At 41.7% G+C, this 23,678-nt stretch overlaps 1 protein-coding gene and 1 pseudogene across 6 annotated transcripts in view; one reads left to right on the top strand and one right to left on the bottom strand.

Moving 5' to 3' along the window:
• Window positions 1-3,375: 3,375 nt before the first annotated feature.
• LOC101145157 (UDP-glucuronosyltransferase 1A7-like) lies at window positions 3,376-22,982 on the bottom strand (annotated as a pseudogene).
• USP40 (ubiquitin specific peptidase 40) overlaps window positions 22,471-23,678 on the top strand; it is a 91,719-nt gene continuing 90,511 nt past the window's right edge. For 3 of the 6 annotated variants that reach the window (XM_055379825.1, XM_055379827.2, XM_031008657.3), the window contains exon 1: window positions 22,516-22,614. The gene's annotated coding sequence lies outside the window, so the exon portion shown is untranslated. Of the gene's footprint in view, window positions 22,615-23,678 lie in introns of all 6 variants that reach the window. The other 3 variants (XM_063695296.1, XM_031008655.3, XM_031008654.3) reach the window with 3 other exon arrangements.

The raw sequence follows: 23,678 nt of genomic DNA, 5'->3' as shown, positions 1-23,678 counted from the left end.
AAGATAAAATTTCTCAGCCGGCCGTGATGGCTCATGCCTGTAATCACAGTACTTTGTGAGGCCGAGGTGGGCAGATCACCTGAGGTCAGGAGTTCAAGACCAAGCTGGCCAACATGGCTAAACCCCATTCTACTAAAACTATAAAAATTTGCCAGGTGTGGTGGTGGATGCCTGTAATCCCAGCTACGTGTGAGGGTGAGGCTCTCAAGACTTGGGCACTTTGAGCAACTGTGTATGTGGTGGCGACCCATAGAGGTTTTTGACTGACCTCATGAAAAGTCTCTGTTCATTTTTCAAGGTATGTCAGATGATCAGAGCTGTAAAGCTCAGTGCACACAATTACCAACCACAATGATATATGTTTATACTTTTCTTTTTTTGACCTGTTATTCTATGAATATGATTCATCTGCTCACAAGTGATACACCTATGTGACAGTCATTAGTACACCTGAGGGTTTACGCTTGCAAAAATATGTATTATTATTATATATTTTAGGGTGTAAAGTGGCCTATGAAGTGTTCTGTCCTGTTTTTATATATTTTTCAAATAAATCCCCATTTAAAATATAAACAGATATCTTTTAAAGAATTTTTAAAGTTATTTTTTCTGGAATTATATTTGTGGGACCTTGATCTTTCAGGATCTTAACATTCAAGATTTTGGGACTTCAGGTCATTGAGGATTGTGATCGCCTCCCAGGAGCCTCCATGTCAAGCATGTATACGTTTGTTTGCACATCTTAGCGAGGGAAGCCATGTGAGTTGTCTTTTCACTCTCGTGATAGTGTCCCTTGATGCACGAAAGTTTTTTATTTTGATGTCAAATATGTCTGTGTTGTTTTTGTTGGTGTTTCTGATACTTTTGGTGTCACATCCCAGAAATCTAGGTCATTAATACTTGCCCAAATGTTTCCTTCTAAGTTTTACATTTCTAGCTTTTCTATTTAGCTATTTGATCCATTTCAAGTTAGTTTTTGCATATAAGGGTGCAACTTCATTCTTTTGCATGTGGATATGCAGCTGTCGCAGCGACCTCTGTTGAAGAGATTATTCTTTCCCATTTGAACAGTCTTGGCACCACAGTAAAAATCAATTGGCCAAGGATGTATGGGTTTATTTCTGGATTCTCAACTCCATTCTACTGATCTGCATGTAAAAGACATTTTTGAGACAATTAGGGGAAATTTCATTATGGATTATGAGTGAGACAATATTAAAGAGGTATTGATTCTGTGAGGAATGATAATGATATTGTGGCTATGTAACAAAATTTCCTTATTTTTCATATTTAGTGAAGTATTTGGGGATAGAATGATATGTACAGCATTTCCATTAAAAAATTATAGCCAGAAGTTTTTTTAAAAAAGAAACAAAAGAGCAGATACATGAATCAGTATAATAAAATGTTGAAAATTATGTAACACAAAGATGGATATATAGGTGTTCATCACACTATAGTCTCTCCTTGCCATATGTTTGAAAACTTTGATTAAAAAAAAAAAGAAGTTGAATTGAATAATCTTGGTGGGAGGCCTTGGGCTTGCCCACTAACAGCTTACTCTGAATTTGAATCTGGAATGGAACCAGATCTTAGAGCAATGGGGGAAGCCCAGATCTTTCCTTGCTGTGAAGTCACTTCCCACCCGCAGTTCTTCAGAGCTACACTCACCCTGGATGGTACAGAGTAATCCTGAATTCCTTCCTACTGGACCTAGTCATCAATTCTGCTGGAACTCACCAAAAACTAAAAAACCCTGGGAGTGATTCCTTTTTTTTTTTTTTCAATTAAAATTATCCTGATGTTCTCTTGAATGATGATCTGCCATCTTCATTAAAGTATTTAATTATGGCATTGGATGTAATTCCCCTGTATAGACTCAATGAGTTTTTGCTACTGGAGACCTTCAGGAAAAACCCCTATGTAGGATCTGAGACACTGCATGCAGACACATGTGTGCATGCACACACACAAACACACGTGCACATACAGGGGCACAGATGCACACTCCATCAAGTGATGCTTCCTTCTCATCAGACACTTCAGACTATGACTCCTGTTGTCCAGCAAGATACAACAAACTGTATGCTTTTCCAAGACACAGCCTGCCCTTCTAAATAAGGAAAGAGAAATCCAGTGTCCATAGGTCTTTCAATGACAGTTCACTTTTGTAGGTATGTTGTAACCAAGGCTCTTGGTCAAAGGGCACTGTTTGATATCTGAATTCCTCTTTGAGAATTTTCCTTCCTTTATTCTTAAATTTGTAAAGATACGTATAAATATATAATTTTACACATCTATAAAACCTCTTATACATACTTATCCTTTAATACATACATGAAACAATATATTTTTGACACATAAAACCATAAATATATAAAATGATAAGTGGTTAATATGTTTCCTATTTTATAAATATATCTTCATATGATAGGTGATATAAAATCACATATATCTTTCTGTATCTCTACAGCCCTCTGGGTGACCCTGTGAACCACAAGGAACTCAGTGTGGGTTAAGGAAGTGGCAGGATCCCACAACCAGGTAGAGAGTGAGGCTGCAGGTAACACCTCGGTGGTGCTTGGTGCTGTAACTGAAGGAGGGTGAAGGGGAGAGAAGCACTTTGAAAAGCCTAGCCTCTTAGAGTCCTACAACTTGCATCTCCTTGCCTGTTCTTGCCAAGAGCTGAAAGCCATGCCTCACTTGAAAGGCCTAAAACTGTATTCTTCCTGTTTTTTACATTATTTCACTTTCCCATCAGTTGGCTGAAAAGTCAATCCTTTACCAAACATCTGCCAATCTGTGAGAGACACAACTGTGTTACAAAGTCTACTGAAACTTGTAAGAAGCCAGAACAATGAACAAAAATGCATGGCCCATCCCTATAAAAGTAATAGATGAGGGATCATCACACGATTAATGAAAATGCATATTATGAAAAACTTATGCATGGATTTCAAATTTCTTTGCACCAAAACAAACTTATGCTAACTTGTTAAAACATGTCTGAGTAGGATCTAGTTTGAGGCACTAAGAAGGATAAGACATCAGTTGGAAAGAAGTCCCCATCAAAACAACACGAATTCTGCTACAATTGAAGCAATAGCCTAAAATTTATGCTGAGGCATGAGGGAAGAATGGTGAAATCACTGATGCTTTACAGAAAGTTAATGGGGAAAATGCTCCAAAAAATTAGCAGTTTACAAATGGGTAATTCCTTTTAAGAAGGGACAAGATGATGGTGAAGATGAAGCCCACACCAGCAGACCATCCACACATCATTTCACAAGGAAACAATTAATCTTGCTCATACTCTAACTGAAAAGGACTGACAATTAACAGCAGAAACAATAGCCAACACAACAGAAATTTCAATCAGATCAGTTTACACAATTCTGACAAAAATTTCAGTTGAACAAATTTTCCACTTGTTGGGTGCCAAAACTGTTGCAGCCAGATCATCTGCAGACAAGAACAGACCCCTCAATGGAAATTATAAACAAGTGGGATCCAGACCTTGAAGCATCTCTTCAAAGAATTGTAACAGGAGATGAAACATAGCTTTACCAGTAAGACCCTGAAGACAAAGCACAATCAAAGCAATGGCTACCAAGAAATGAAAGTGACCCAGTCAAATCAAAAGCAGACTGGACGAGACCAAACGTCATGGTAACACTGTTTTGGGTGGCTAAAGGCATTTTGCTTTATACTTTCTTCAGGGTCAAAGAAAGACAACATCTGTCCATTATTGTTGTTTTGAAGAAGTTAGCCAAATCTTTAGCAGAAAAACATCTGGGAAAGCTTGCAACTATGTTGCATCCAAAGTAAAGACTTTTATGCAATTATTAAAAGAACATATCAAATCTGTAAAGTTGTCTCTGACTTACTGGCAAGTAAAAAATCATGGTAAAGACAACATGTCCAGCCTGATAGATTTGATTTTCATAAAATAAGTGTAAACATTTACATATATGCTTATATATAAAGTAATTTCAATAAATGGAAACACATGCTTACAAAACTGCAAAGAGCATTTTACTGTAGCAGGTATTACAGGATTAGCTAAAATGAAAGTTTCATTTCTTATTGTGTTTTTAAGTATTTTTCCAAAAATACTAAAAAGGTCATAATTGCTTGGAAGGCTTACATAGGAGGATCACTTGAGCCCACGAGTTTGAGTCTAGCCAGGGCACCATAGCAAAACTGTGTTTCTAAAAAAAAAAAAAAAAAAAAAAAAAAAAAAATGCAGTGGAAATTATGAACGATTAACCAACTGTATAGACATACATATTAATGAGGCCATTATATAAAAGTTGCTAACTAACAAGCATGTGGATGGCACAAAATAATTTTTTACATAGAAAAGAAATTTTAGATGCAATAAACACAAATGTCAAATCCCAGTTCAGTAACAAATCTTTTTAAATATTGAAAGCCAGAATACTTTTAATGTGCTAAAGGAGCAACGACTTACCATAGGCACTGGCTTTCCCTGATTGCAGTTGATACCACCAATGAAGATCATACTGGGCATCACAGGTTTGGGATACTCCAAAACAAAGTCCATTCACAACAACCAAATTGATGTGTGGCTGTAGAGATCATATGCCGTGACAGGTGCTTGGAGAATTTCAGAGGCTACTTTTAAGGCATTTTTGAAAAAATATGGGCAAAATAAATGCTCCTTTAAGAAGATGTGGTTCCATACTCTCTCCTTAAAAGTCATGGCAAGTGAAAATCCTGAGACATATCTAGGGCTGTAGGAAAGAGAAGCAGGGCTCTGTGCACCTTCTTCAAGATAATGACAAAGTATTCCTCTGGTGAAGACCACAGAGGGGAGAGAGAAATATTTGGCAACAATTAAGCCACACATAGCTAAAGGATCCAGAAACACCGCATCAAAAGAACTCTCCTTTAAGTATTCTACTAATTTTCAGTCATTAAACAAACTCCTGCAATGTGAAAAATTAAATTCTAAACATTTGGATGAACTCATTAATAGAGAAAATAAGCTTCATACTTCTGCTTCCCATTGAGCATTGGCAAAAGCCATGAACTCCCGGTCCAGATCCTCCAGGGTGTATAAGGTTGAATAAGTCTTCACTGTGCAATTCAGTGATCTTCCCAGTTGCCAACTCACCTCTGGCCTGACTACAACCACCTCATGCCCCCTGAGAATGAGTTTCTCCACCACCGACCACATGGTGAACCAGTGGCTCCCATCCATGGGCACTACCAGCAGCCTCCCAGCCTCAGCAAAGCCACAGGTCAGCAGTAGACACACACATAGGGGGAAGGAGGCCAGTCCACCCTGCAGAAGCCATCAGAGAACTTCAGCCCAGAGTGAGCAGCTGTGATTCTAAGCTACTGTGATACAGTAGGTAGCATTTGCTGAGATACCTACTTGTAGGTTTTCCACACAAGAGTACCTTATGTTCTTTGCCCTGGGGACAGATCATGCCCTGTGCTGCAATGGGGGTTTAGAAGCAGAATTATTCAGCAATGCTTTTGGACCTTAAGAATTCAGAAAGATAAAAGGAAAGTAAATTTGAATAAAGTTCATATTTTTGAAATGTGTTTCAAAGCAAAATTTGTATCTTATCCTCAGACAACCAAAAGCTCTCTGCCCAGAAAGGAACTGGCATCTCATGTGCCAAGGACAGACAGTAAGGCCCTCAGCACTGACTTCCTAACTGGCAGGAAATGAGGGCTCACCTGCATCTCTGCAATGCACAGACATTGACGCTTCCATTTCCAAACCCTGAGAGGCCTTTGAAAGGCTGAAATAAGATTGAAAACCCCGCCTCCATGAACCCTTCCAGAGATTTGATGGAATGTGACAGTCACCTATTGTAAATGGCTTTCCTCAGATATGTTGCCTGCAGTGGGGAGTTGTGGCCCTATCCTTGCCTAAGCACTCTGCTGAGCTGCCTCTCTCAGCCTGCTCTGATTCCTCATTCTAAACAGAGCTGTAGGCCTCTGCTGTGGGCTCACCCCATCGGTCTGGTGCCTTCTTTAAGGAATATGTATCGGTCACCCCCAGTATCCTGAGCACCCCTTGAAGACAGAGGTTATGTCTTCTTCCTATTTTCATCCTCCTTCCACAGCACCCATGCTATACCTGGCATAGAGGAAGTTCACGGAATTCTTGTTGCATTGGGCTGAATTACATCATGGAGATTTCCATGGATTAGCCCAGCAGTGCGTGTCAGGTAACACCCTGAGGAACATTTAGTGAGGGAATCAGCAGCCAACCTCAGGGCATAATTCTTGTAGGAGCACAAGATGGCTCCCTCCAGGACGCATTAATGGGTACTAGACATTGTTTAGTCACCTGTCTCTTGGTGACTGGCGCACTGGCAGATGACTGTCCTTGAAAAACAAATATGACAGTGAGTGATCTACCTTCCCTGGAGGCTAACTTCAGTGTAGAAATCAATGAAATAGGAAATAGAAAAACAATGGAGAAAACCAATGACACCAAAGCTCGCTTTTGGGGCAGATCAATTAACCTGACCAATGTCTAGCCAGGCTGATTGGAAAAAAAAGACAGAAGATATAAATTACCAATACCGGGAATGGGAGAGGTAGTATCACCATAGATTCTACAGGTATTAAAATGATAAGAGAACATGGACAAATTCATGCCAATAAAATCTACAGCTTAGATGAAATGGACAAATTTCTTAAAAGACACAAGCTGTCAGACTTTACACAAGAAGAAATTAATAACACAAATGACATAATCTGTACCTTTTAAATTCAAATTGAATTTTGAGTTCAAATGTTCCCACAAACAAAAAGGTAAAGTTCAGATGACTTCACTGATAAATTCTACCAAACACTGAAGGAAGAAATAATACCAGTTTCTCACAATCTAGTCCAGAAAACAGAGGGAGGAGCCAAGATGGCCGAATAGGAACAGCTCCAGTCTACAGCTCCCAGCGTGAGCGACGACGCAGAAGACAGATGATTTCTGCATTTCCATCTGAGGTACCCGGTTCATCTCACTAGGGAGTGCCAGACAGTGGGCACAGGTCAGTGGGTGCGCGCACCGTGCGCGAGCCGAAGCAGGGCGAGGCATTGCCTCACTTGGGAAGCGCAAGGGGTCAGGGAGTTCCCTTTCCGAGTCAAAGAAAGGGGTGACGGTCGGCACCTGGAAAATCGGGTCACTCCCACCCGAATACTGCGCTTTTCCGATGGGCTTAAAAAACGGCGCCTCACGAGATTATATCCCACACCTGGCTCGGAGGGTCCTAAGCCCACGGAGTCTCGCTGATTGCTAGCACAGCAGTCTGAGATCAAACTGCAAGGCGGCGGTGAGGCTGGGGGAGGGGCGCCCGCCATTGCCCAGGCTTGATTAGGTAAACAAAGCAGCCGGGAAGCTCGAACTGGGTGGAGCCCACCACAGCTCAAGGAGGCCTGCCTGCCTCTGTAGGCTCCACCTCTGGGGGCAGGGCACAGACAAACAAAAAGACAGCAGTAACCTCTGCAGACTTAAATGTCCCTGTCTGACAGCTTTGAAGAGAGCAGTGGTTCTCCCAGCACGCAGCTGGAGATCTGAGAACGGGCAGACTGCCTCCTCAAGTGGGTCCCTGACCCCTAACCCCCGAGCAGCCTAACTGGGAGGCACCCCCCAGCAGGGGCACACTGACACCTCACACGGCCCGGTACTCCAACAGACCTGCAGCTGAGGGTCCTGTCTGTTAGAAGGAAAACTAACAAACAGAAAGGACATCCACACCAAAAACCCATCTGTACATCACCATCATCAAAGACCAAAAGTAGATAAAACCACAAAGATGGGGAAAAAACAGAACAGAAAAACTGGAAACTCTAAAAAGCAGAGCGCGTCTCCTCCTCCAAAGGAACGCAGTTCCTCACCAGCAACGGAACAAAGCTGGAGGGAGAATGACTTTGACGAGCTGAGAGAAGAAGGCTTCAGACGATCAAATTACTCCGAGCTACGGGAGGACATTCAAACCAAAGGCAAAGAAGTTGAAAACTTTGAAAAAAATTTAGAAGAATGTATAACTAGAATAACCAATACAGAGAAGTGCTTAAAGGAGCTGATGGAGCTGAAAACCAAGGCTCGAGAACTACATAAAGAATGCAGAAGCCTCAGGAGCCGATGCGATCAACTGGAAGAAAGGGTATCAGCAATGGAAGATGAAATGAATGAAATGAAGCGAGAAGGGAAGTTAAGAGAAAAAAGAATAAAAAGAAATGAATAAAGCCTCCAAGAAATATGGGACTATGTGAAAAGACCAAATCTACGTCTGATTGGTGTACCTGAAAGTGATGGGGAGAATGGAACCAAGTTGGAAAACACTCTGCAGGATATTATCCAGGAGAACTTCCCCAATCTAGCAAGGCAGGCCAACGTTCAGATTCAGGAAATACAGAGAACGCCACAAAGATACTCCTCGAGAAGAGCAACTCCAAGACACATAATTGTCAGATTCACCAAAGTTGAAATGAAGGAAGAAATGTTAAGGGCAGCCAGAGAGAAAGGTTGGGTTACCCTCAAAGGGAAGCCCATCAGACTAACAGCAGATCTCTCGGCAGAAACCCTACAAGCCAGAAGAGAGTGGGGGCCAATATTCAACATTCTTAAAGAAAAGAATTTTCAACCCAGAATTTCATATCCAGCCAAACTAAGCTTCATAAGTGAAGGAGAAATAAAATACTTTACAGACAAGCAAATGCTGAGAGATTTTGTCACCACCAGGCCTGCCCTAAAAGAGCTCCTGAAGGAAGCACTAAACATGGAAAGGAACAACCAGTACCAGCCACTGCAAAATCATGCCAAAATGTAAAGACCATCGAGACTAGGAAGAAACTGCATCAATTAACGAGCAAAATAACCAGCTAACATCATAATGAGAGGATCAAATTCACACATAACAATATTAACTTTAAATGTAAATGGACTAAATGCTCCAATTAAAAGACACAGACTGGCAAATTGGATAAAGAGTCAAGACCCATCAGTGTGCTGTATTCAGGAAACCCATCTCACGTGCAGAGACACACATAGGCTCAAAATAAAAGGATGGAGGAAGATCTACCAAGCAAATGGAAAACAAAAAAAGGCAGGGGTTGCAATCCTAGTCTCTGATAAAACAGACTTTAAACCAACAAAGATCAAAAGAGACAAAGAAGGCCATTACATAACGGTAAAGGGATCAATTCAACAAGAAGAGCTAACTATCCTAAATATATATGCACCCAATACAGGAGCACCAAGATTCATAAAGCAAGTCCTGAGTGACCTACAAAGAGACTTAGACTCCCACACATTAATAATGGGAGACTTTAATACCCCGCTGTCAACATTAGACAGATTAACGAGACAGAAAGTCAACAAGGATATCCAGGCATTGAACTCAGCTCTGCACCACGTGGACCTAATAGACATCTACAGAACTCTCCACCCCAAATCAACAGAATATACATTTTTTTCAGCACCACAACACACCTATTCCAAAATTGACCACATACTTGGAAGTAAAGCTCTCCTCAGCAAATGTAAAAGAACAGAAATTATAACAAACTATCTCTCAGACCACAGTGCAATCAAACTAGAACTCAGGATTAAGAATCTCACTCAAAACCGCTCAACTACATGGAAACTCAACAACCTGCTCCTGAATGACTACTGGGTACATAACGAAATGAAGGCAGAAATAAAGATGTTCTTTGAAACCAATGAGAACAAAGACACAACATACCAGAATCTCTGGGATGCATTCAAAGCAGTGTGTAGAGGGAAATTTATAGCACTAAATGCCCACAAGAGAAAGCAGGAAAGATCCAAAATTGACACCCTAACATCACAATTAAAAGAACTAGAAAAGCAAGAGCAAACACATTCAAAAGCTAGCAGAAGGCAAGAAATAACTAAGATCAGAGCAGAACTGAAGGAAATAGAGACACAAAAAACCCTTCAAAAAATTAATGAATCCAGGAGCTGGTTTTTTGAAAGGATCAACAAAATTGATAGACCGCTAGCAAGACTAATAAAGAAAAAAAGAGAGAAGAATCAAATAGACGCAATAAAAAATGATAAAGGGGATATCACCACCAATCCCACAGAAATACAAACTACCATCAGAGAATGCTACAAACACCTCTACGCAAATAAACTAGAAAATCTAGAAGAAACGGATAAATTCCTCAACACATACACTCTCCCAAGACTAAACCAGGAAGAAGTTGAATCTCTGAATAGACCAATAACAGGAGCTGAAATTGTGGCAATAATCAATAGTTTACCAACCAAAAAGAGTCCAGGACCAGATGGATTCACAGCCGAATTCTACCAGAGGTACAAGGAGGAACTGGTACCATTCCTTCTGAAACTATTCCAATCATTAGAAAAAGAGGGAATCCTCCCTAACTCATTTTATGAGGCCAGCATCATTCTGATACCAAAGCCAGGCAGAGACACAACAAAAAAAGAGAATTTTAGACCAATATCCTTGATGAATATTGATGCAAAAATCCTCAATAAAATACTGGCAAAACAAATCCAGCAGCACATCAAAAAGCTTATCCACCATGATCAAGTGGACTTCATCCCTGGGATGCAAGGCTGGTTCAATATACGCAAATCAATAAATGTAATCCAGCATATAAACAGAGCCAAAGACAAAAACCACATGATTATCTCAATAGATGCAGAAAAAGCCTTTGATAAAAGTCAACAACCCTTCATGCTAAAAACTCTCAATAAATTAGGTATTGATGGGATGTATTTCAAAATAATAAGAGCTATCTATGACAAACCCACAGCCAATATCATACTGAATGGGCAAAAACTGGAAGCATTCCCTTTGAAAACTGGCACAAGACAGGGATGCCCTCTCTCACCACTCCTATTCAACATAGTGTTGGAAGTTCTGGCCAGGGCAATTAGGCAGGAGAAGGAAATAAAGGGTATTCAATTAGGAAAAGAGGAAGTCAAATTGTCCCTGTTTGCAGACGACATGATTGCATATCTAGAAAACCCCATTGTCTCAGCCCAAAATCTCCTTAAGCTGATAAGCAACTTCAGCAAAGTCTCAGGATACAAAATCAATGTACAAAAATCACAAGCATTCTTATACACCAACAACAGACAAACAGAGAGCCAAATCATGAGTGAACTCCCATTCACAATTGCTTCAGAGAGAATAAAATACCTAGGAATCCAACTTACAAGGGATGTGAAGGACCTCTTCAAGGAGAACTACAAACCACTGCTCAAGGAAATAAAAGAGGATACAAACAAATGGAAGAACATTCCATGCTCATGGGTAGGAAGAATCAATATCGTGAAAATGGCCATACTGCCCAAGGTAATTTACAGATTCAATGCCATCCCCATCAAGCTACCAATGCCTTTCTTCACAGAACTGGAAAAAACTACTTTAAAGTTCATATGGAACCAAAAAAGAGCCCGCATCGCCAAGGCAATCCTAAGCCAAAAGAAGAAAGCTGGAGGCATCACACTACCTGACTTCAAACTATACTACAAGGCTACAGTAACCAAAACAGCATGATACTGGTACCAAAACAGAGATATAGATCAATGAAACAGAACAGAGCCCTCACAAATAACGCCGCATATCTACAACTATCTGATCTTTGACAAACCTGACAAAAACAAGCAATGGGGAAAGGATTCCCTATTTAATAAATGGTGCTGGGAAAACTGGCTAGCCATATGTAGAAAGCTGAAACTGGATCCCTTCCTTACACCTTATACAAAAATCAATTCAAGATGGATTAAAGACTTAAACGTTAGACCTAAAACCATAAAAACCCTAGAAGAAAACCTAGGCATTACCATTCAGGACATAGGCATGGGCAAGGACTTCATGTCTAAAACACCAAAAGCAATGGCAACAAAAGCCAAAATTGACAAATGGGATCTCATTAAACTAAAGAGCTTCTGCACAGCAAAAGAAACTACCATCAGAGTGAACAGGCAACCTACAAAATGGGAGAAAATTTTCGCAACCTACTCATCTGACAAAGGGCTAATATCCAGAATCTACAATGAACTCAAACAAATTTACAAGAAAAAATCAAACAACCCCCTCAAAAAGTGGGCGAAGGACATGAACAGACACTTCTCAAAAGAAGACATTTATGCAGCCAAAAAACACATGAAAAAATGCTCATCATCACTGGCCATCAGAGAAATGCAAATCAAAACCACAATGAGATACCATCTCACACCAGTTAGAATGGCAATCATTAAAAAGTCAGGAAACAACAGGTGCTGGAGAGGATGTGGAGAAATAGGAACACTTTTACACTGTTGGTGGGACTGTAAACTAGTTCAACCATTGTGGAAGTCAGTGTGGCGATTCCTCAGGGATCTAGAACTGGAAATACCATTTGACCCAGCCATCCCATTACTGGGTATATACCCAAAGGATTAGAAATCATGCTGCTATAAAGACACATGCACACGTATGTTTATTGCGGCATTATTCACAATAGCAAAGACTTGGAACCAACCCAAATGTCCAACAATGATAGACTGGATTAAGAAAATGTGGCACATATACACCATGGAATACTATGCAGCCATAAAAAATGATGGGTTCATGTCCTTTGTAGGGACATGGACGAAATTGGAAATCATCATTCTCAGTAAACTATTGCAAGAACAAAAAACCAAACACCGCATATTCTCACTTGTAGGTGGGAATTGAACAATGAGAACACATGGACACAGGAAGGGGAACATCACACTCTGGGGACTGTTGTGGGTTGGGGGGAGGGGGGAGGGATAGCATTGGGAGATATACCTAATGCTAGATGACGAGTTGGTGGGTGCAGTGCACCAGCATGGCACATGTATACATATGTAACTAACCTGCACAATGTGCACATGTACCCTAAAACTTAAAGTATAATAAAAATAATAAAAAAAGAAAAATAAATAAAATAAAATAAAATATAATTCAGATGGAAAAAAAAAACAGAAGCATGTGAAATATCCTGATTCATTCTGTGAAACCAACATTACCACAATACCAAAACAAGATAAAGATGTGACAATATAGAAAAACTACAGACCCTCATGACCTTAGATACAAAAATGTAAAACAATATTTTAGCAAATCAAATTCAATAATGATATGGTTTGGCTGTGTCCCCACCCAAAGCTCATCTTGAATTGGAACTCTCACAATTCCCACGTGGCGTAGGAGGAACCTGGAAGGAAGTAGTTGAATCATGGGGGCGGGTCTTTCCCATGCTGTTCTCATGATTGTGAGTAAGTCTCACGAGATCTGGTGGTTTTAAAAATAAAAGTTTTCCTGCACAGGCACTCTTTCTTTGCCTGCTGCCATCCATTAAGATGTGACTTGCTCCTCCTTGCCTTCTGCCGTGATTGTGAGGCCTCCCCAGCCATGTGGAACTCTAAGTCAATTAAACCTCTTTCTTTTGTAAATTCCCCAGTCTCAGGCATGTCTTTATCAGCAGCATGAAAACAGACTAATACAGTCAATTTGTACCAGTAGAGTGGGTTGCTACTGAAAAGATACCTAAAAATGTGGAAGCGACTTTAGAACTGGGTAACAGGCAGAGGTTGGCACAGTTTGGAGGGCTCAGAAGAAGACAGGAAAATGTGGGAAAGTTTGGAACTCCCTAGAGATTTGTTGAATAGCTTTGCCCAAAATGCTAATAGCAATATGGACAATAAAGTCCAGGCTGAGGTAGTTTCAGATGGAGATGAGGAACTTGTTGGGAACTGGAGGAAATGTGATTCTTGTTATGTTTTAGCAAAGAGACTGGCAGCATTTTGCCCTGACCTAGGGATTTGTGGAACTTGAACCTTAGAGAGATGATTTAGCGTATCTGGTGTGAGAAATTTCTAAGCAGCAAAGCATTCAAGAGGTGACTTAGGTGCTGCTAAAGGCATTCAGTTTTAAAAGGGAAACAGAGCATAAAAGCTTGGAAAATTTGCAGTCTGACTATGTGATAGAAAAGAAAATCCCATTTTCTGAGGAGAAATCCAAGCCGGCTGCAAAAATTTCCATAAGTAATGAGGAGCCGAATGTTAATCCCCAAAACCATGGGGAAAATGTCTCCAGGGCATGTCAGAGGTCTTCATGGCAGTCCCTCCCCACCACAGGCCGGAGGCCTAGGAGGAAACAATGGTTTTGTGTGCCAGGCCCAGGGCCCCCTGCTGTGTGCAGCCTAGGGACTTGGTGCCTTGCATCCCAACTGCTCCAAAAGGAGCCAAAGTACAGCTCACACCATGGCTTCAGAAGGTGCAAGTGCCAAGCCTTGGCAGCTTCCATGTGGGGTTGAGCCTGTGGGTGCACAGAAGGCAAGAATTGAGGTTTGGGAACCTCCCCCTAGATTTTAGAGGCTGTATGGATATGCCTGGATGTCCAGGAAGAAGTTTGCTCCAGGGGCAGGACCCTCACAGAGAACCTCTGCTAGGACAGTGCAGAAGGGAAATGTGGGTTTGAAGCCCCCACAAAAAGTAACGACTGGGGGACTGCCTAATGAAACTGTGAGAAGAGGGCCACCATCCCTCCACCCCAGAATGTTAAGTCCACTAGTAGTTTGCACCATGCACCTGGAAAAGCCACAGACACTCAATGCCAGTCTGTAAAAGCAGCCAGGAGGGAGGTTGTACCCTGCAAAGCCACAGGGGCAGAGCTGCCTAAGACCATGGGAACCCACCTGTTGCAACAGCATGACCTGGATGTGAGACATGGAGTCAAAGGAGATCATTTTGGAGTTTTAAGATTTGACTGCCCCACTGGATTTTGGACTTAATGTAGTCCCATTATTTTGGCCAATTTCTCCAAGTTGAAATGGCTGTATTTACCCAATGCCTGTACCCTCACTGTACCTAGGAAGTAACTAACTTGCTTTTGACTTTACAGGCCCATAGGTGGAAGGGACTTGCCTTGTCTCAGATGAGACTTTGAACTGTGGACTTTTGAGTTAATTCTGAGACTTTGCGGGACTGTTGTTAGGGCATGCTTGGTTTTGAAATGTGAGGACATGAGATTTGGGAGGGGTCAGGGTGGAATCATATGGTTTGGCTGTGTCCCTGCCCAAATCTCATCTGAATTATAACTCCCACAATTCCCACATGTTGTGGGAGGATCCTGGTGGGAAGTAATTGAATCATGGGGGTGCGTCTTTCTCATGCTGTTGTCTTGATAGTGAATAAGTCTCACAAGTTCTGATGGTTTTAAAACAGGAGTTTCCCTGAACAAGCTCTCTTTCTTTTCCTGCTGCCATCCACATAACATGTTACTTGCTCCTCCTTGCCTTCTGCCGTGATTGTAAGGCCTTCCCAGCCATGTGGAACTGTTAAGTCCATTAAACTTCTTTCTTTTGTAAATTGCCCAGTCTGTGGTAGGTCTTTATAAGCAGCATGAAAATGGACTAATACAAATAATATTTTAAAATATGTAATACATAAAAAATCATAAACCACAAGCAAATGAGATTTATCCCTGGGATGTAAAGCTGGTTTTAACTTTAGAAAATTAATCAAGGTTGTACAGTCATGTTCACAGCAGCTTAACTCACAACAGCCAAGAGGTGAATGCAACCCAAGTGCCCATCTCCATATGAGTGCATAAGCAAAATCTGTTAACAATGGAATAAAATTCAGTCTTAGAGAAGGAAATTCTGACACATCCTACAACATAGATAAACCTTGGGAACTTTGTGCTAAGTTAAATAAGCCAGTCACAAAACGACAACTGGTTTAATCATTCTATTTGTATAAGGCACCTAAAACAGTCAAATTCACAGAAGCAAAGAGAGGAATGGTAGTTGCCAAGGGCTGGGAGGAGGGAGAATGAGGAATTATTGTTTCATAGACCCCAAGCTTCAGTCTAGGAAGATGAAAAGAGTTCTAGAGATAAATGGTGATATCGGTTGCACAGCAATGCGTATGTCCTCAATACTGCACTGTGCACTTAAAATGGTTAACATGATAAATTTTATGCTATGTGTATTTCACCACAATTAATGATAAGATAAAGAATTTTTGTAATAATTGGTCAGGCATGGTGGCTCACACCTGTAATCCCAACACTTTGGGAGGCCAAGGTGGTTGGATAGCTTGAGTCCAGGAGTTCAAGACTAGCCTGGGGAATGTGGTGAAACCCCATCTCTACAAAAAATACAAAAATTAGCCGGGTGTGATGATGTGTGCCTGTAATCCCAGCTACTAGGGAAGCTGAGGTGGGAGGATTGATTGAGCCCATGAGGTCTAGACTGCAGTGAGCCATGATTGCCCCACTGTACTCCAGCCTGGGTGACAGAGCAAGACCCTGTCTCAAAAACATACATACATACATAAATATAACAAAAAATTATTCAATGTAAGACACTAAATAAATAAACCGGAAAAGAAAACCAGGTAGTCATCTCAGTAGGCGTAGGAAAAGTGTTTGACCAAATTCAACATCCATTCTACATTTTTGCTTTTCTTTTTCTTTTCTTTTCTTTTTTTTTTAAGACAGGGTCTCACTCTGTCACCCAGGCTAGAGTGCAGTAGCACAATCACAACTCACTGCAGCCTTGGCTTCTGAACTCAAGCAGTCCTCCCACTTCAGCCTCGCAAGTAGCTGGGACTACAGGTACGTGACACCATGTACAGCTGATTTTTAAATTTTTTTGTAGATGGGGGTCTCACCATGATGTCCATGCTGGTCTGTAACTCCTGGTCTCCATTGATCCTCCTGCCTCAGCCTCCCATGAGCCACTGTGCCCAGCCTATTCTTGTTCTGTTTTGTTTTGAATGCGGAAGTTCAGGACAGGCCCTTTTGGAGTTCATAAATGTTGTCACCTGTCTCATGTCACCTCTCTGCTTCATGACCCTCATAGGCACAAGGCAGCAGCTGAATCTACAGCTGCTCCACCTTTCTCATGCTCCTCTGTCAGCTTCTCCCATACCTGAGACAGGTATGTGATTAGCTCTGTGAGGAAGGGTGCCAGCTTCTTCTGAAAGCCATCCACATTTTCAAGGTAGGCAGCATTGAGAACTGTCCAAGTTCCAGTCCCTTCTGTGGGTCCTGGATTCTCCTCACTGTCCCCACTTTACATCCGTCTACCCTTCCTGAAGACCCACCCTGGGGTCCTTAAGCTCCAGCATCAGACACCAAGACCATTTGCAGCGATCGTCCAGCCAGCTCCCACCATGCCTGTGGCCAATCCCTCACCATGTATATGCATAGCGGCTCTGCTTCTCTCACTAAACCCTGACTGCTATAGACTGGAAGCAGGGGCTGTGGCAAAGTAACACCTTGTACAATTCTTGACTCGAAATACAAGGGGCAGAAGGGAGAGGGGCAAGGGTAGAGTCTAGACTACAGCTCTATTGCAGTTTCTGCAGGAAAGACAGGGCAGGAGAAACAGTTTAGGACAGGCTAGTTTGAATAATTTCAGTGGGCTCTGAGCTACAAGGGTGGGCCCTTTGCCGTCTCTAAGAATTAACTGACCTGCAGAGGGACACTGCATCCCCAGTAAGAAAGTGACTTTAAGACGCAGAAACATTACAACATACAGAAAATGTGAAAATGCAAATAATATAGCAAGTATGCTTTCTTTTCTCATGACTAAATACCTAGCAATGGAATAGCTAGGTTCTATGGTAGGTGTATGTTTACCTTTTTTTTTTTTTTTTTTTTTTGAGATGGAGTCTCGCTCTGTCGCCAGGCTGGAGTGCAGTGGCACGAATCTTGGCTCACTGCAACCTCTGCCTCCTGGGTTGAAATGATTCTCCTGCCTCAGCCTCCCGAATAGCTGGGACTACAGGCATGTGCCACCATACCCAGCTAATTTTTGTATTTTTAGTAGAGATGGGGTTTCACCGTGTTGGCCAGGATGGTCGGTCTCGATCTCTTGACCTCATGATCCACTTGCCTCTGCCTCCCAAAGTGCTGGGATTACAGGCATAAGCCACTGTGCCTGGTTGGTGTATGTTTACCTTTTAAAGAATCTGCCAAATAATATTCCAAAGTGGCTGGACCCTTGTCCCCTCCCACCACCAGGATCTCTTCACACTCACCAGCACCTGGTGTCTTAGTTTATTTGTATTGCTATAAAGGAATATCTGAGGCTAGGTAATCTACAAAGAAAACATGTTCCTTGACTCATGGTCCTGGAGGCTGAATAAGACACATGGCGCTAGCACCTGCATCTGGTGAGAGACTCGGGCTACTTCCACTCATGGCAGAAGGTGCCGATCACATGGTGAGAGAGAAGCAAGAGAAAAAGAAGGGAGGTGCCAGGCTCTTTTAAACAATCAGCTCTTACTGAAAGTAATAGAGGGAGAACTCACCCATTACCGAGAGGAAGGCACCAAGACATTAATGCAGGATTCACCCCCATGACCCAAACACCTCCCACTAAGCCTGACCTCCAACACTGGGGATTAAATTTCATCATGAGATTTGGAAGGGACAAATATCTAAACTGTATAATTTGGTATTGTCAGTCTTTTTCCTCTCGGCCATTCTAATGGGTGTGCAAATTAAATTGTGGTTTTAATTTGATTTCTCTAATCACTACTGGTGTTGAATGTCTTTACATGTGCCTGCTTCCCATCTGTATACCTTATTTGGTAAATGTCTGTTCAAATCTTTGCACATTTTTAAAAAAAATTGGTTTATTTTCTTTTCTCTTCATTGAATTTTAAAGGTTCTTTATACATTTTGGATATTTCTTCTTTACCACATGCATGCGCTGCAAATATTTTTCCCAGTCTGTGGATTTTTTTTCCATTCAACTTTTTACTTTGGAATAAATTTAGATTTACAGCAAGTTTGCAACAAATAGCACAGAAAATCCCCAAATATCCTGTACGGGTTTCCCCTATTGTTAAATGTTATGTTACTGTAGCATATTTATCACAACTCATTAACCAACATTTGATACATTATGATGAACTAAAGTCTATGTTTTATTCAGATGTCATTAATGTTTACCTAATGTCCTTTTCCATTTCTGGGATCCCATCCAGGATACCACATGACATTTAATCATTTAATCATATGTCTCCTTCACCTCCTTTAGCCTGTGACAGTTTCTTAGACTTTCCTTGTTTTTGATGACTTTGACACTTTTGAGAAGTTCTGGTCACTTTTTCTGTAGAACGTTCCTCGGTTTGAGTTTGTCTAATGTTTTCATCATAGACTGGGGTTATGGTTTTTGGAAAGAAGACTACAGATGTAATGTCTTTTCTTGCTTTCTTGGGTATGGATATCCAACTGCTGAAAAGACTCTTCTTCTCTCTACTGAATTGCCTTTGCACCTTTGTAAAAACTTGGTTATTCATACAACTGTGTATTTCTGGACTTTCTATTCCGTTCCATTGATATATTTATGAAATATTTGATTACTATCCTTTGTAGGAGGTCTTGAAATGAGTCAGTGTTCGCTCTCTTTTTTTTCTTGTTTTCCATTGTTGTTTTTGCTATTGTAGGTCCTTTACATTTCCATAAGAATTTTACAATCAGTTTGCCAATTTGCACAAAAAAAGCCTGCTGGGATTTGGTTGGGACTGTATTGAATTTATAGATGAACTGGGAGAACTGACATCTTAAATATTTTGAGTTTTTCAATTCATGAACATGTCTGTTTATTTAGGTCACTCATTAAAGTTTTGTAGTTTTTAGTGTACAGTCTTTCACATCTTTTGTCAGATTTAGCCCTAAGTATTTCATATTTTTATGCTGTTTTAAGTGGTATTTTCATTCCAATTTTCAATTGTTCATTGCTGCTACAGCTGACCCTTGAATAAAACGAGGATTAGGGGCACCAACTTCGTGCAGTCAAAAATGAGCATAGAACTTTTGACTACCCTAAAACATAACTACAGTAGCCTACTGTTTGCTGGAAGCCTTGCCAATAACATAAAGTCAATTAATAAATATTTTGTGTAATATATGTATTATATGCTGTATTTTTCTTACAACAAAGTCTGCTAGAGAAAAGAAAATGTTAAAATTCATAAGGAAGAGAAAAGATCTTTACTGCCGGGCGCGGTGGTTCACGCCTGTAATCCCAGCACTTTGGGAGGCCAAGGCGGGCAGATCACCTGAGGTCAGGAGTTCGAGACTAGCCTTAACATGGTGAAATCCCGTCTCTACTAAAAACACAAAAAATTAGCCGGGCGTGGTGTTGCATGCCTGTAATCCCAGCTACTCGGGAGGCTGAGCCAGGAGAACTGCTTGAACCTGGGAGGCAGAGGTTGCAGTGAGCCGAGATCGCGCCATTGCACTCCAGCCTGGGCAACAAGAGCGAAACTCCATCTCAAAAAAAAAAAAAAAAAAAGAAAGAAAGAAAAATAAAAGATCTTTACTATTCATTAAGTGAAAGTGTATCACCATAAAGGTCTCCATGCTCACTGTCTCCCATTGAGTGGGCTGTTGAGGAGGGGTGGGGGTGGGGGGAGGTTGGTCTTGCTGTTTCAGGAGTGGCAGAGGGGGAATTGGTGGAGGAGGTGGAAGGGGAAGCAGGAGAGACAGGCACACTCAGTTTAACTTTATGGAAATACATCATAATTACTGTCTGATAGTTTTGCTTTTTCAATTCTTTAAAAATGCTTGAGCTGGGCGCAGTGGCTCACGCCTGTAATCTCCGCACTTTGGGAAGTTGAGGTGGGTGGATCATGAGGTCAGGTGTTTGAGACCAGCCTGGTCAACACAGTGAAACCCCATCTCTACTAAAACTACAAAAAATTAGCCGGGCGTGGTGGCGGGCACCTGTAATCCCAGCTACTTAGGAGGCTGAGGCAGGAGAATCACTTGAACCTGGGAGGCAGAGGTTGCAGTAAGCCAAGATCGCACCACTGCACTCCAGCCCAGGTGACAGTGCAAGACTCTGTCTCAAAATAAATAAATAAATAAATAAATAAATAAATAAATAAATAAAAATGCTTGCATACAGTACTAATCCTTCTTCTACTATTTGCTTTAGTTTCAATGCCCGTATCATAGAAGGGTCCAAGTTGTAAAAGAAGTCAAAAGCAGTCTTAAATAATCAGAACCCTTCTGCAAGACTGTCTAATGTCAATTCGTTTTCTGACAGTGCTTCTATATCTTCTTTCTCATTGTCTGGTACTGATTCAAAAGCACTCATCTCCATCAAGTCATCTTCTGTTAATTCCTCAGATGTGGTATCTATTAACTCTTGAATTTCCCCAAGATCTAGATCTTCAAACACTTTATGCCTATCTTTTTTTTTTTTTTTTTTTTTTGGTGCCATATCCACAATCTCTTCCGTGACTTCCTTGATAGGCTGTTGTAAATCCTGTGAACTCACACACAACATCTGGAATCTGGACACAGTTTTCTTCAGCACTAATGTATTGTTTGGGGCTTGATGGCTTTCACAGCTTTTTCTGTAACAACATGGGCTTCTTCAATGGTGTAATCCTTCTGGACTTTCACGATATTCTCCCTGTTGAGATTCTCTTCCATAGTGTTGACACCCCTTTCCATAGAAAACCGTACGTAATGAGCCTTAAAGTTCCTTATGACCCCTTGATCTAAGGGCTGAATTAGACATGTTGTGTTTAGGGGCAAGGAGGCCACTTTGGTGCTCTCATTGCAGAATCTATGGGGTTCTGGGTGGCCAGGGACATTGTCAAATATCAAAAGCAATTTAAAAGGAAGTCCCTTACTGGCAAGGTACTTCCTGACTTCAGGGACAGAGCATTGGTTTTCATGGAACCAAACCAGAAAACGTGTTTTCGTTGTACAGGGCTTCTTATCATAAAACAAAAAGACTTGCAGCTGGTGTTTATCTTTTCCCTTAAATGCTCAGGGATTAGCAGCTTTATAGATGGCACATTTGAAAGCACTTTGGTAAATAGGTGTGTAGTGAGAAATACAGTATGAAAAGAATGTTGGGACCATCAGTGAACTAAGAATCAAAATAAAGAGTTTCCACAGTGGATGTTGAGGAATCGTGGAAGCTTCTTTAGCAGAGAGGTTTGAGCTCAAAGTGCACCTTAGATGGATAGTGCATCTTATAGTGATGTGCAGGAAGGGGTGTGTAAAACGGGAGTCCACTGAAAAGGCTATCATCCTAATGCAGGTGAGATTTCATGGGGATCTGATAGGAGGAGAGGAAGCTATGGAATGAAAGGATTGTCCGGACAATACTTTGACATGTCACTAGTTTGATTCACAGAAGAAAGACAAAGATATAAGATTATATAAATATAATCTTATATCTTTATAAATGTGACCACTCATTCTTTATATAGTTATATAAGATTATATAACTATAATCTCATATGAGATTATATAACTATAATCTTATAAATGTGAACGAATGAGTGGTCCGCTGGCCGAGTGGACCCGCGAACTCACCAGCGGACTTGTAAGCGAGCTCACCTTGCCCGCTCCCGCTCCAGTTCCCAAACTCTTGGAGCAGAAGAGTTACATTTCCCATAAGGCCCCGTGCGAGGGGCCGGCGCTCCAGCGGGGCATCCTGGGAAGCATAGTCCACGGTCCATAAATCACTTTCTGGAGACCCGCCCTCGCCAACATGGCGGCGCCCAGTTGGGGCGGGTTCGTTCGCTTCGCGTTTTGGCCAGGGCGGGGGTCTGGGCTTTAGGCAGTAAGTGCGGCTGGCGGCCGGGGATCCTGGGAGGGACGTGGGAAGCGTAGGGACAGTGTTGGTGGCCCAGTCTGAGGAGGGCGAGGCGAGAGGCGGCCCAGGCCTGCCTGAGGACGCGGCGCACTCCTGGAGTCGGGGCAGTGGTTTCGGGCCATGGGGACCTCTGCCTTTTTGCGCCCCTGGGCCTGTGGTGGCTTGGAGGGCCTCGGCCGGCCGTAGGAGTTGGGAATTCAGGAATGCAGACAACGAGCTCGAGGCTAGACCCTCGAGTTGTGTTTTTTTAGTTTTCTTCTGAGGAAAAGAACAATAATTGCATTTCAGCGCTTCCTGTCACTTGGTACCTATGCTAGGCGCTTTACGTTTCTCATCTCCAAGTGACCCTCCGCCACACTCGATGTGAAACCTTGGGGAAGTCACCTAGGCCCCCAGGGCTAACGATGGGATTAGTGGATACATACTGGAAGGCCTTTAGGCTTGATAATTGTAATGGCAGTCTTCCCCGCCCTCCGCTCCCCTTCCCCCCTCCCTCCCCGGTGAACTAACTTCCGGCCCAACAGCTTCGGGACTATGTTCTAAAGTGCTCTAAAAAAAGTTAACTTGATCCGTTTAATTTAAATGTCATTATCTGGTATATAGTACTGAAGGATGTGACAAGCAGAGATTTTAGTGAGTTGATTCTCAGAATCTAGGGTTGGCTTTGCCATCCCAGCAGTGGATTAGTTGTGGCGACAGGTTTTCTTTTTTAAAAAAATTAGTGATGTGAACGTGCCTTTTTAAAAACAGCTGTTACTTATCGTGGGCCAAACCCTGTACACTAAGTGCCCTAATTTCGTTATGTCATTTGATAGTTTAAATGACCCGAAGAGACAAATGGTATCCTATTTTACACATAAGAAAACAGATTAACATATCCAGGGTCACACAGGTAGTTAGGATCCTGATAGGGATGAAAAAAATCTAGATCTTGCTGCCTCCAAAACCCAACTACTGTACATAGAAACAGTAGTCCTGTGTTCTAAGAAACAACAGAATCGACTCCCAAGTGTAAGGTAGGGGGATTTGGG

The sequence above is a fragment of the Gorilla gorilla genome, chromosome 11 (genome assembly GCF_029281585.2).
Source record: "Gorilla gorilla gorilla isolate KB3781 chromosome 11, NHGRI_mGorGor1-v2.1_pri, whole genome shotgun sequence".
Taxonomy (NCBI): Eukaryota; Metazoa; Chordata; class Mammalia; order Primates; family Hominidae; genus Gorilla; species Gorilla gorilla.
The sequence above is the reverse complement of the archived record's forward strand: the minus strand, read 5'-3'. Positions and strand labels throughout refer to the sequence as shown.